The sequence below is a fragment of the Monodon monoceros genome, unplaced genomic scaffold (assembly GCF_005190385.1).
Source record: "Monodon monoceros isolate NGI ecotype Baffin Bay Population unplaced genomic scaffold, NGI_Narwhal_1 Super_Scaffold_11, whole genome shotgun sequence".
Classification (NCBI taxonomy): Eukaryota; Metazoa; Chordata; class Mammalia; order Artiodactyla; family Monodontidae; genus Monodon; species Monodon monoceros.
This window is the reverse complement of record NW_021703767.1, coordinates 77,706,812-77,721,411: the sequence shown is the minus strand read 5'-3', so window position 1 is coordinate 77,721,411 and position 14,600 is coordinate 77,706,812. Positions and strand designations below refer to the sequence as shown.

The following is a 14,600-nucleotide window of genomic DNA, read 5'->3' as shown; positions in this document are numbered from 1 at the left end:
GGAGTGTTCTAATTTCATTCTTTTACACGTAGCTGCCCAGTTTTCCCAGCACCACTTATTGAAGAGATTGTTTTTTCTCCATTGTATATCCTTGCCTCCTTTGTCATAGATTAGTTGACCATATGTGCACGGGTTTATCTCTGGGCTTTCTATCTTGTTCCATTGATCTATGTTTCTGTTTTTGTGCCAGTACCAGACTGTCTTGATTACTGTAGTTTTGTAGTATAGTCTGAAGTGAGGGAGTCTGATTCCTCCAGCTCTGTTTTTTTCCCTAAAGACTGCTTTGGCTATTTGGGGTCTTTTGTGGCTCCATACAAATTTTAAGATTTTTTGTTCTAGTTCTGTAAAAAATGCCATGGTTAATTTGATAGGGATTACATTGAATCTGTAGACTGTTTTGGGTAGTACAGTCATTTTCACAATATTGATTCTTCCAATCCAAGAACATGGTATATCTCTCCATCTGTTGGTACCATCTTTAATTTCTTTCATCAGTGTCTTATAGTTTTCTGTGTACAGGTGTTTTGTCTCCCGAGGTAGGTTTATTCCTAGGTATTTTATTCTTTTTTTTGCAATGGTAAGTGGAAGTGTTTCCTTAAAATCTCTTTCAGATTTTTCATCATTAGCGTATAGGAATGCAAGAGATCTCTGTGCATTAATTTTGTATCCTGCAACTTTACCAAATTCATTGATGAACTCTAGGAGTTTTCTGGTGGCATCTTTAGGGTTCTCTATGTATAGTATCATGTCATCTGCAAACAGTGACAGATTTACTTCTTCTTTTCCAATTTGTATTCCTTTTTATTCTTTTTCTTCTCTGATTGCCGTGGCTAGGACTTCCAAAACTATGTTGAATAATAGTGGTGAGAGTGGACATCCTTGTCTTGTTCCTGATCTTAGAGGAAATGCTTTCAGTTTTTCACCATTGAGAATGATGTTTGCTGTGAGTTTGTCATATATGGCCTTTATTTTGTTGAGGTAGGTTCCCTCTATGCCCATTTTCTGGAGAGTTTTTATCATAAATGTGTGTTGAATTTTGTCAAAAGCTTTTTCTTCATCTATTGAGATGATCATATGGTTTTTATTCTTCAACTTGTTAATATAGTGTATCACATTGACTGATTTGTGTATATTGATGAATCTTTGCATCCCTGGGATAAATCCCACTTGATCATGGTGTATCATCCTTTTAATGTGTTGTTGGATTCTGTCTGCTAGTATTTTGTTGAGGATTTTTGCATCTATATTCATGAGTGGTATTGGTCTGTAATTCTTTTGTGTATAATATCTTTGTCTGGTTTTGGTATCAGGGTGATGGTGACCTCATAGAATGAGTTTGGGAGTGTTCCTTCCTCTGCAATTTTTTGGAGGAGTTTGAGAAGGATGGGTGTTAGCTCTTCTCTAAATGTTTGATAGAATTTACCTGTGAAGACATCTTGCCCTGGACTTTTGTTTGTTGGAAGATTTTTGATCACAATTTCATTACTTGTGATTGGTCTGTTCATATTTTCTATTTCTTCCTGGTTCAGTCTTGGAAGGTTATGCTTTTCTAAGAATTTGTCCTTTTCTTCCAGGTTGTCCATTTTAATGGCATAGAGTTGCTTGTAGTAGTATCTTAGGATGCTTTGTATTTCTGCAGTGTCTGTTGTAACTTCTCCTTTTTCATTTCTAATTTTATTGATTTGAGTCTTCTCCCTCTTTTTCTTGATGAGTCTGGCTAATGGTTTATCAATTTTGTTTATCTTCTCAAAGAACCAGCTTTTAGTTTTATTGATCTTTGCTATTGTTTTTTGTTTGTTTGTTTCTATTTCATTTATTTCTGCTCTGATCTTTATGATTTCTTTCCTTCTGCTAACTTTAGGTTTTGTTTGTTCTTTCTCTAGTTCCTTTAGGTGTAAGGTTAGACTGTTTATTTGAGATTTTTGTTGTTTCTTGAGGTAGACTTGTATAGCTATAAACTTCCCTCTTAGAACTTCTTTTGCTGTGTCCCATAGGTTTTGGATCGTCGTGTTTTCATTGTCATTGTCTCTACATATTTTTTGATTTCCTCTTTGATATCTTCAGTGACCTTTGGTTATTTAGTAACATACTGTTTATCCTCCATGTGTTTGTGTTTTTTACGTTTTTTTCCCTGTAATTAATTTCTAATGTCATAGTGTTGTGGTCAGAAAAGATGCTTGATATGATTTCAGTTTTCTTAAATTTACTGAGGCTTGATTTGTGACTCAAGATGTGATCTATCCTGGAGAGTGCTCCATGCGCACTTGAGAATAAAGTGTAATCTGCTGTTTTTGGATGGAATGTCCTATAAATATCAATTAAATCTATCTGGTCTATTGTGTCATTTAAAGCTTCTGGTTCCCTATTTATTTTCATTTTGGATGATCTGTCCATTGGTGTAAGTGAGGTGTTAAATCCCCCACTATTACTGTGTTACTGTCAATTTCCTCTTTTATAGCTGTTAGCAGTTGCCTTATGTATTGAGATGCTCCTATGTTGGGTGAATATATATTTATAATTTCTATATCTTCTTCTTGGATTGATCCCTTGATCATTATGTAGTGTCCTTCCTTGTCTCTTGTAACATTCTTTATTTTAATGTCTATTTTATTTGATATGAGTACTGCTACTACAGCTTTCTTTTGATTTCCATTTGCACGGAATATCTTTTTCCTTTCCCTCACTTTCAGTCTGTATGTGTCCCTGTTTCTGAAGTGGGACTCTGGTAGACAGCATATATATGGGTCTTGGTTTTGTATCCATTCAGCAAGCCTGTGTATTTTGGTTGGAGTATTTAATACATTCACGTTTAAGGTAATTATCAATAGGTATGTTTCTATGACCATTTTATTAATTGTTTTGGGTTTGTTTTTGTAGGTCCTTTTCTTCTCTTGTGTTTCCCACTTAGAGAAGTTCCTTTAGCATTTGTTGTAGAGCTGGTTTGGTGGTGCTGGATTCTCTTAGGTTTTGCTTGTCTGTAAAGCTCTTGATTTCTCCATCAAATCTGAATGAGATCCTTGCCGGGTAGAGTAATCTTTGTTGTAGGTTCTTCTCTTTCATCACTTTAAGTATATAATGCCACTCCCTTCTGACTTGTAGAGTTTCTGCTGAGAAATCAGCTGTTAACCTCATGGGAGTTCCCTTGCATGTTATTTGTCATTTTTCCCTCGCTGCTTTCAATAATTTTTCTTTGTCTTTAATTTTTGCCAATGTGATTACTATGTGTCTCAGAGTGTTTCTCCTTGGGCTTATCCTGTATGGGACTCACTGCCCTTCCTGGACTTGGGTGGCTATTTCCTTTCCCATGTTAGGGAAGCTTTTGCCTATAATCTCTTCAAATTTTTTCTTGAGTCCTTTCTCTTTCTCTTCTCTTTCTGGGACCCCTATAATGTGAATGTTGTTGCCTTTAATGTTGTTCCAGAGGCCTCTTGGGCTGTCTTCATTTCTTTTCATTCTTTTTTCTTTATTCTGTTCTGCAGCAGTGAATTCCACCATTCTATCTTCCAGGTCACTTATCCGTTCTTCTGCCTCAGTTATTCTGCTATTGATTCCTTTTAGTGTAGTTTACATTTTAGTTATTGTATTGTTCGTTTGTTCTTTAATTCTTCTAGGTCTTTGTTAAACATTTCTTGCATGTTCTTCATCTTTGCCTCCATTTTTTTTCCGAGGTCCTGGATCATCTTCGCTATCATTATTATGAATTCTTTTACTGGAAGGTTGCCTATCTCCACTTCATTTAGTTGTTTTTCTGGGATTTTATCTTGTTCCTTCATCTGGTTCATAGCCCTCTGCCTTTTCATCTTTCTGTGAATGTGGTTTTTCTTCCACAGGCTGCAGGATTGTAGTTCTTGCTTCTGCTGTCTGCCTTCTGGTGGAGGAGGCTATCTAAGAGGCTTGTGCAATTTTCCTGATAGGAGGGACTGGTGGTGAGTAAAACTGACAGTTGCTCTGGTGGGCAGAGCTCAGTAAAACTTTAATCCGCTTGACTGCTGATGGGTGGGGCTAGGTTCCCTCCCTGTTGGTTGTTTTGCCTGAGGCAACCCAACACTGGAGCCTACCTGGGCTCTTTGGTGGGGCTAATGGCAGACTCTGGGGGGGCTCAAGATAAGGAGTACTTCCCAGAACTTCTGCCAGTGTCCTTGTCCCCACGGTGAGCCACAGCCACCCCCCGTCTCTGCAGGAGACCCTCCAACACTAGCAGGTAGGTCTGGTTCAGTCTCCCCTGGTGTTACTGCTCCTTCCCCTGGGTCCCGATGTGCACACTACTTTGTGTGTGCCCTCCAAGAGTGGAGTTTCTGTTTCCCCCAGTCCTGTCAAAGTCCTGCAATCAAATCCCACTAGCCTTCAAAGTCTGATTCTCTAGGAATTCCTCCTCATGTTGCCGGACCCCCAGGTTGGGAAGCCTGACGTGGGGCTCAGAATCTTCACTCCAGTGGGTGGAATTCTGTGGTATAAGTGTTCTCCAGTCTGTGAGTCACCCATCCAGCAGTTATGGGATTTGATTTCACTGTGATTGTGCCCCTCCTACCATCTCATTTTGGCTTCTCCTTTGTCTTCGGATGTGGGGTATTTTTTTGGTGAGTTCCAGTGTCTTCCTGTTGATGATTGTCCAGCAGCTAGTTGTGATTCTGGTGTTCTCACAAGAGGGAGTGGGAGCACGTCCTTCTACTCCGCCATCTTGGTTCAGGGCTCCTCATATGCTTTCCATTATCTATGTTTTAACTGATTATATTTGGAGACATCAGTATGAACTCAAGTTTAGCTTAAATTATACATATAGTTGTTTACAAATAGAAATACTTATACATATTATATATTCACTGATTAGTATATTCCCTTGTTCTGTCAGCTGATGACATGTACAACTTTTTAGAATGATACAAATTATTGAAACCAACACAAAAGAAAGAGAAAATATGAATAGCCTTATATCTATTAAAGAAATTGAAATAGTAATTTGAAAGTTTCATCCATGTAAAACCCTAGTCCTTATGGCTTCACTATTTTTAAAAGTCCTACACAAATTTTTTCATAAAAAGGAGGAAATATTTGCCTACTTATTTTATGAAGTCAACATTACACCAATACCAAAACCAGACTAAAACACTATCAAAAAAAAAAGAAGAAGCTGGAAGACCAGTCTTCTTCAGAAATACAGATGCAAAAATTCTTAGCAAAATATTAGCAACTTGAACCAAGCAATATATAAAAACTGCATCAAATGGGGCTTTTCCCAGGAATGCAAAATTGAAGATTACACATTTAATCAATCAAATTCATAATATAAAAAGAATAAATGAGAAAAGATTATCATTAAATAGATACAGATACAACATTGACAATACCCATTCATTATAAAAACTCTCCTCAAATTAGAAATAGAAGACACTTTCTTTAACTTGATGAAGGGCAATTTCCAATGGAAATAGAAAGTAACTTCATACTTAATGGTAAAAAGAGAAATTGACAAAACTGCGCTGGTTGTAAAAAACGGTTTGAAGAAAACAAGAAAACTTTTTTTTTCTTTTTTTGATTCCTGCCTATGAATTGACACAGTTAACTTCTTTTACAGGTAAGGTCAAATGAGCACTTTATTCACTTCGATGGGAATATGAATTGGTGTAATCTTTTAGGAAAACAATTCCACAACATGTTCAAGGAGCTTTAAAATGATCATACCCTATGACCTAGAATTTTCAATTCCTAGAATCTTCTAGAGAATCTTATCAAATATACAGGTAAATATCTAAGTATAAGAAAGGTTACTGAATAATTTTTTTTTTCATGGAACCATATATCGAACTTGAATTGAAAATGATGGTAATTAAGATTACTTCGCTTTCCTTTTAGTGCACACACTTTACCTCCTAATCTATTTAGGAACTCAATTGTTTGCACCTCCTCCCACAAAGGGAGGACAAAAGAAAAGAAAGACATTCAACTATTCTGTGACCTGTCTTTAAACTGACAAAGAAAGGAGTTCCCTGTGGGTGACGAGACTGGTCTAGGGAGGCTTACAGCTCATAGGCAGCTGAACAGAAACAAACAAACAAACAAAAGCTATGCTCCTCAAAGAGTTTCAAGGAGGATAATCTTCTATGAAACTGCCCCATTTTGGAGTAGTTTGGTCAAAGTTTTTATCCATTCAGTTCAGTAGAGCATTGATGTGACAAGTGCTAACAAGACACTAAGCTCTAGGTTTTACCAGGTGGACTTTCTCTGTTAGAGATTAGGGTTCTATTCTCTCTGTAGGTTCTTGAGATCATTCCACCCCTCTTCACATTTCATCCCTCTAGGCACAATCTCAACAGAGTGGCTTACGTTTTAAACTAATGCTCTTCTTTCCATCATCTCAGGCTCTTTATAGAGATGCTTACTCTATTAACTAAAAATAACTTTATAATTTTCTAACACCAAGCAATAGATCATATTTTTTTCACACACACGCTCATTTTGCAGCATTACTCATTGCTTATTGTGAGGTATAGGCTCAGAGGACCCAGAGAAGATCCTCTGAGGAGTGAAGATTTTTGTTGAGATCTCACCCTAAAGTAACAACAATAAACGCTAGCAATCAAAACAGCCGTTAAGGAGAGACTGGTCAAGCAAATTGTGGTATGACTATATATTTTTCATCCAAAAGTTATATTTATGAGCCAAGACTGAGAAAATTTCACCATTGTTTATAGTAAGTGCTCAAAAACACTTGTTGAATTAATTTATTTTTCGTGTATCTTATAGTATGGACATAATATTATATATAAATTTACATGCTGCCTTTTTCCCATTTATCACCATGAACATGCCTATAAACATTCTTTGAAAACATGACTTTTAAGTGACTGTATAATATTTCATTATACATTAGTAAACAAATTGTGACTAACTATAATAAAATATATCAGGCTTGTCCCAGGATAAAAATATAAATGTTATTTTCCTCAGACTTATTTCATTGTACCATTGTATCCTATGATAAATGTTATCAAAAGAATTTTCTCTCAAGATTTACACATGTATCTCTATCAAAAAAAGAAAGAAAAGAGAAAGTGGCCTGCTCAGAAGCAACTCTATAACTCTCCAAGGTCACCAAAGGAAACTCTGTTGGGTCTACTATGAAATGATTATATGCACATAGAATTAATTAGTTACAATAACCTTTCATACTGAGTATATCATTTGAAATTTATAATAACCTTGTAATGTTGACATGACATGCATTAATGCCATTTTAGACATGAAAATACTGAGATCAGAGAAGTGACTTACCCAAAGTCACATGGATAATTAATGATGGAACAATGGCTCAGTTTCTCTGATAATATAAATTCAATCAGTGCTCTTTTCACTACATCTTGTAGTCTTTTATAATATTGCTCTGTAAAAAGTAGAAAGCACCAAGAGTGGTTTTACATAAGAAGTACAGGGTATCTCTTGACTATATATAACCAGTACCTGTATGTAAATATAAAGCCTTATGTTGTTTTTTGCCTCCATTTTAGTTTTTACCAGGCTTGCATCTCTGATGCTCAGACATACTGAAATTCTAGGAGGAATGTTTCTTCTAATGCCTCAACTACCAGATTTTGAGCAATATTCTAAGTTCTTGCTTTGCAACAGAATTTGTAGAAAGTTTAGCATATTGCTAAATCTTATTCTAAATCCCAGTGCAAGGAGACTGACAGTGGGGCAATGGGTATCACTGTTTGAAATTTACACTGTTTAATGGTTCTCTAATTTCAGTGGACATATGAATCACCTTAGAGAGGTTTAAAACATAGAATTCATATGATCTCTGACTGACCATACCAGATTCTCTTAGATTTGGGTTTAGAATCTGCATTTTAATAAGATATCTAGGTGGATTTAATGCAGATACTCATTAGAAATAATTCTCTATGGCTCTATAGACTTTTTTTAGTAAGGAATGTTTGAAAAAGCAGTGAAAGGTCTTTGGAGTCCATGTGTTCCTCCACAAGGATTAACTTTCATATAATCATGTCTTTTTAAGCATGAACACCTCTGCCTAACTTTTGTTCCTCATTTACCCTGAAGAGAGTATTAGCTATCAAATAGAAGAAGGTGTCAACTTAGAATCAGGTCATTGGTTGCTGACTAGCTGTGTGACCCTGAAACCTTCAATAAAGTAAAGAGAATAATCCACCTGGACAAATGCATACAGTGGTATGGCAATGAAATTGAGTGATAGAAGTGAGAAAACTTTGACAACCAATTCCCACAATAAGAGAGTATTTATTAGATTAGTTCTCCTACTCTGCTTCATAGTAGAACCTGAGGAATGTCTTAAAATTTCCGATGACCAGGCATTAGTAATTTTTTTAAAACTTCCCAGGGAATTTCAAAGTGCAGCCAAGTTCAAGAACAGTGGGATTAGACCAATCTTTGCATTTTTACCTTCTGGAATGGTTCAATCTCATTAGAAATTAATAAGCATTGATAAATCACAGCTGTAAAGTCCATTCATTGGATTCTCTGGGATCAACACCACTCTCACCATAAATCAGCAATGTTTTATGATGGACAAGAGCACAGCTGCCAAGCCGGCCATCTTCATATTGTCCTTCAGTGTAGCTTTAGGTACTGATTGGCTTGGATTAAAGAAATTGGCAACCAAGTCAGAAGAGTCTCAGGAAAACAGCTGCCATGCTGTACATTGCCACAGGCCAAAGATCAGCCCTTCATTTTGGGGAATGCTAGTCATGAACCACATGTCATCAATCTTACCAACAGCTGAGCTCCATTTTCCTTCAATTGAGGCCGAGTCACTTTTCTAGAATAATGACAGCAATAGAAGAGGGTAGAAATAAGAGATGTGTTACTAACACAAGGATAAAGATAGCTTATCTCACTTAATTTATTCAACGTACATGCCTCTGGGTACAATCAGTTCAGAAAATCATTAAATTATTCAGGCATCAGTCTAGATAAGGTCCTTTACCTCATAAAAGATTCATTTAGGCTTAAAGGAGGCAATGGTTTGTTTCCGATAGAGATCAACACGTAATCCCCAATTCTGTCTTGGAATTAAGAAGAAGCACCATGTGACTGAAGAAACGTGACCTGACAGGAGAATTTATTTATCACTCTCAGCCTTCTGATAGTTTCAAAGACACTTGGACCTATAGCATCGTTCCAAGTTCCTTCGTATATACCTGCACCAGAGCACCAATCTTACAATTCACTCCCTTCACCATGGGGGCAGCATGGAATCACCTCCAACACCCCTCTAGCACTTACATTAATCCTCATTGCGACATCACAAAATGGCAGCTTTCTTTTCCTACTCTCTTAAAATTTAATTCCATACCAGGAATGTGAAGAGCTGTATTTGAGTGTAGCCTTAATTTAACTAAATAACTGTTAGTAGTTCACATATTGTTTCTGAGTCTTAATTTTCTCACCTGTAAAATAGAGTTAGTAATTCTGATTCAGTAAGTTTTGGGGAGTTTTTTATTTTTTTAACATCTTTATTGGAGTATAATTGCTTCACAATGGTGTGTTAGTTTCTGCTTTATAACAAAGTGAATCAGCTACGCATATACATACATCCCCATATCCCCTCCCTCCTGCGTCTCCCTCCTACCCTCCCTGTCCCACCCCGCTAGGTGGTCACAAAGCACTGAGCTGATCTCCCTGTGCTATGTGGCTGCTTCCCACTAGCTATCTATTTTACATTTGATAGTGTATATATGTCCATGTCACTCTCTCACTTCATCCCAGCTTACCCATCCTCTTCCCCGTGTCCTCAAGTCCATTTGAAGACACTTTCTGAACTATAAAACTTTTACAAGTAAAATCATTATTACCATTATCCAGAAACCCAGGACGCCTAAGGAGTTTCTCTCTTCATTTAGAATATTATCTTCCAACCTTGCTATAATTTCCCATTAGTTCCAGGAGAGTTTTTGTTGTGTTATTGTTGATTCTTTGGGGTTTTCTACATAGACAATCATGTCATCATGAAAAAAGATAGTTTATTTCTTCCTTCCCAATATGTATACCTTTTATTTCCTTCTCTTGTTTTATTAGCTAGCATTAGTTAGAATTTACAGTACAATGTTGAGTAAGAGTAGTACAAGCAGACATCGTTGTCTTATTCCTGATCTTAGTAGGAAAACACCTACTTTCTCACCATTAAGTGTAATGTTATTTCCAGGTTTCTTGTAGATGTTCTTTACAAAGTTGAGGAACTTCCCTTCTATCCTCAGTTTACTGAGAGTTTTCATCATGAATGGATATTGGATTTTGTCAGATGTTTTTACTATATCTATTGATAAAATCGTAAAATTTTTCTTCTTTAGCCTGTTGAGGTGATAGATTACACTAATTAATGTTTTGAATGTTGAACCAGACTTGCATACCTAGAATAAATCCCACTTCATCATGGTGTATACTTTTCATTAAACATTGTTGGATTTGATTTGTTAATATTTTCTTGAGGATTTTGCATTTTTGTTCTTGAATAGTAACTATCTTTTGATACATGAGTTGGAAAGTGCAGTTGTAACAATAGTGTGAAATTGTTTCAAGTAATTTGCAACTCATTGTGGATATATTTATCCACTAGCCTGTGAACAACTCAGGAGCACTAATTGTCACATTTATTTTTGTATTATCCTAGAATGCAGCAAAGTGTATTGCGTAAAGTAATACATGAATAAATACTCATTCATTCAACTGATCAAGTGAATGATTAATAATGTTAAAACTAAGTAGGAACATTTAGACCCCACTCTGTGCCTGGGACTGGGTTACGGGGACACAGAGGTGAATAAATCTCGACTCCGTCTTTATGAATATCACTGATGAGTCACAAAACTTAGAATTGTTATAAATATGATAGCTACTCTAAATTTGGAGCGCCATTCAATGTAAAAATGGACCAAACAGCAATATCCTGTATTTGAAAGCAAATTCTCTATAGCAAAAAGCAAATTTTCCAGTAGATTTTCAGGGTATTGAAATAGTGCAAATTATAAGTGAAATAGTTATCTACTATGCAAACAAAGGGGTTAGAAAATATAGTTTGTAGGGGCAGTGGATGTGGGATTTTCCCTTTTTCTTTATTACTTTAATCACTCGATTTAATTTAATTTTTTCCTTCCCAGTCACCCCACCACCACCACTAACACTTATCTGAACTCCAGAGTAAACAATGAAATGGATACTTAGAGTACACGTAAAGCACTGGTAAAAGTGTTTGCAGTAACAAAGGTAGGACACATGTCTGCTATTGGCTTTTCTATTCAAGGGCAACACTGAACTTTGTCACAGGAATCTGAAGCACAGAGGCAGAAAGAAAGTAGTTATTTAAGAATTAAATAGAATACTGTGTGGAGTTAGTTGTCTATAAAGATATTCTTTCATTCATGATGTAATTTACTGAACAAATATTTACCAAATTCTCATTACATGCTGGGCCCTATGCTGAGTACATCAGAGATGAATAAACTATGGTTTTCATGATTTCAAAGGAACACACAGTCAATGGAGAAAGATAAGGGATACACGTGGATAATTCTAGCTCAGTGTCTAACATAATGCAGGTGCTCTTTCAACAATTATTGAGATCCATCACTTCCCAGACACCATTCTAGGCCCTTGGGATACAGCGCTGAACCAAACAGACAAAAGTCCCTGCCTCCAGGTTACTTATAACAGGGTAAGAATTTAATGGTATTGAGAGAGAGAGAAGCTCCAAGTACCCTAACAAGAAATACAGGTAAAAAGTTAGTAGCGTCCTGTGGAATTAGAGGGTGGTTACATTGGATTGGGGAGAGTCAAGGAAGGTGAGCCATAAATTATAGTCTCATTTTGTTTCATTTTCTTTTCATTTTTTGAGATTTGAAAGAAATGCAACTGAAGCAGAAAAGAACAGGTGAGTCACAGTCTCCAGTGAGGCAGGCAGGTGTGTGTGTACTGGATCCTCAAGCATTTTATTGTGGCTGGGTGGGTAGGGTGTGTGGTTGGGATGCTAAGACATAAAGTTGGAGAGTTAGATGAGAGTCTAGGAACTCTAAGTGCATGGCTCTGTCGCATGGATTTTGTCTTTAAGGCAGAAGAGAGCTAATGACAATTTTAAAGTAGAAGGATGATGTTAGAGTGATGTTTTCAGAAAGATGGATGTGTATCACTGAGGACTAGAGAAAGGAATTGGAAGCAAAGGCACATCTATGTTAACTATGTTAATTTAAAACAGTGAATAAATGTGCATGTGAACCAGTTCTAGTCTAAGAACAGAAGCTGAAGGTTGTCTCCATGAACTATGCATCAAAGTGTATGATCTCGGACAAGGGCATCAAGATACTGGAGAAGAATATTCTAGAAAGTCATAGCTGGTCTCTCAATGTCTACCCTGAGATTTGTAAAGCTTTTGAGGAGATTCTACTTCATCTATGAGAAAAATAGCAGAGTCATTAAGGAGTATGATCTTAGTGTCCCCACCACCTGCTGAGTCGTGGGTGACAATGACGACTCTACCTCTTCTTGCCCATATCCACCTCCAGGAAAAGGAAGGGCATTCAGATCTCCCTAATATCTAGGGCCTTTTTTGTCACAGCAGTGTTCCTGTGCCTTACTTCTTATCACTTTAAGCTGAAAAAATAAAAAAGAAGCAGGGGAAACGAGAAGATACCACAGCTTTGCACATGACAGTTATTCAAAGGAAAGGGAGAGAAGTGAGGAACATCAATGGAATGGAGATGATACAGACAAGGCAGTGACAGGCACATAACTGTCTCCCAAAGATGCCAAACAGTAAAGTTTACATCTCCTTATACATGCAAGGCCATGGTATGTTGGGAAATAAGAAGACAAAACAAGATAAAAGATAAAACATGAGGAAAGACAACATTAAAAAATACATATACACACTGATGGCTGGTGGATGGTTCCCAGCTATTGTAGTATAAAACTATATCAAATAATTAAGTTAGCAAGTGGAATGTAAGATCACCCAGAGCCAGCCTTGCCTGGGCCTCTGACTGCTTCTAAGACAAAGTGTCATGGAGCCTTGAGTGAAAGGACATGGGCTATTTTTTGAGTCTTAAATTTCTCAGCTCCTACTTTTCCCCTCTTCTCTCTCTCTCTCATTCACTAAACTGTGGATTTTAGGTACACGGTGCAAATTTCATGGCAACTTTAGAGAATGACATGGCTATGGTGAGCTATGAAATATTTAGGAAATGAAATTAACATTCAAAAGCTGGATCATTTACTTTGCCTTAATTGTTCCTATTTACTTACTTAAGTCCATTTGTCCTTCTAACTGGCACGCTTCTCCCTGTGTGGCAAACTCCTAGTCATTTTTCAAGACCCATCTCAGATTTAAGTCCCATGTGAAGCTTTCACTTTCCCTCTCAGACTAAAGCTACTCTGGACTTTTTAACTCCATGTTTTTCTTTTTTCTTTTGTATACATTTCATTTATAGAAATTATAAGGCATTTAATATTTTATGATCTCTCTTTCACTCCAACTAGACCTAGGCCAGGGCTATCTGATTCATCTGTTTTCCCCATAGCAAATAACATAGCCCTTGCTACATTAGGGGCAGACAATACACACTAATAAAATAAACAAATGAGTAAATGAGTTGGTTGGCCACTTCCTGTCTCTTCCTGACACTATAGGTGTAACTAGTACTTTTTCAAGTACTTTGAGGACCTGCCACTCCCACGCACTATCCTCTGGCTGGCCCGGTGGGAATGTGTCTGGACTTTGCCATGTAGTTCATCCCTTTTTGGGCTGGAGAGTCATCAGACTGGGTGTTAGAAATCAGCTCTACTACCACTGAGTCACGGTGCCTCTGGGCACTATGGTTCTACTCCATGTGAAAGGTCTCTCTGCAGCATTCTTGCAAGATGAGTTTTCTAATTAGTGTGCCCTTATAAGGTGCCAAGGGAATGGCTGGTCAGCATGGCGGCCCATGGATGGGGAAATAGTGGCCAAGAGACTTTGCCTAAGGCTTTTGGGTGGCCGAAACCTTCCAGTTAACATCTGGTGAGAACATAATGACTCAGTGCTCTACTCCTCTCCGCAGGTTCCCTCACCCATCAGCTATCTTCATTCTGCCAGACCTGGACCTCAAGTGCATGAAATGGTGATGTGATTCTATGACTGAGCTCTTGACTACATTCTGCACTGAAGCCAGAAAGCACAGGCTTAAGGGACTTTGTCTTTAAATAGCTGCAAAAGGACGTGATGCTTCACTGAGTGCCCTTTGAATCTAGGGCCTTCGATTGGGGCTACTCCCCAGGAAAAGGGTATTACAAGGCCTAAGAATTTACAGAATGTCGAGAGACTGATCATACCTGAATAGCAATAACACTCACATGTATTATGCCTTATGACTGCTTAAAAGATTTGTATACTGCTGTATATAGCCTTATGAAGTATGTTTTTAAAAAATATGTCTTTTTAAGATAAATTAATAAACTGTTCTGTGTTAAAAATTTGAAAATATTGAAAAAACAAAAGTTTTCTTATAATCCCACTATTGTTAATTTTAGGTATTTCTCCTCTCTCTCTCTGTCTATATATATATATATATATATATATATATATATATATATATATATAT

At 37.0% G+C, this 14,600-nt stretch overlaps 1 protein-coding gene across 1 annotated transcript in view; it reads right to left on the bottom strand.

The window, feature by feature from the left end:
- Positions 1–8,741: 8,741 nt before the first annotated feature.
- The window catches only part of P3H2 (prolyl 3-hydroxylase 2), a 179,821-nt gene continuing 173,962 nt past the window's right edge, over positions 8,742–14,600 (bottom strand). The window contains exon 18 of the transcript XR_003792390.1: positions 8,742–8,791. The gene's annotated coding sequence lies outside the window, so the exon portion shown is untranslated. The remainder of the gene's footprint in view (positions 8,792–14,600) is intronic.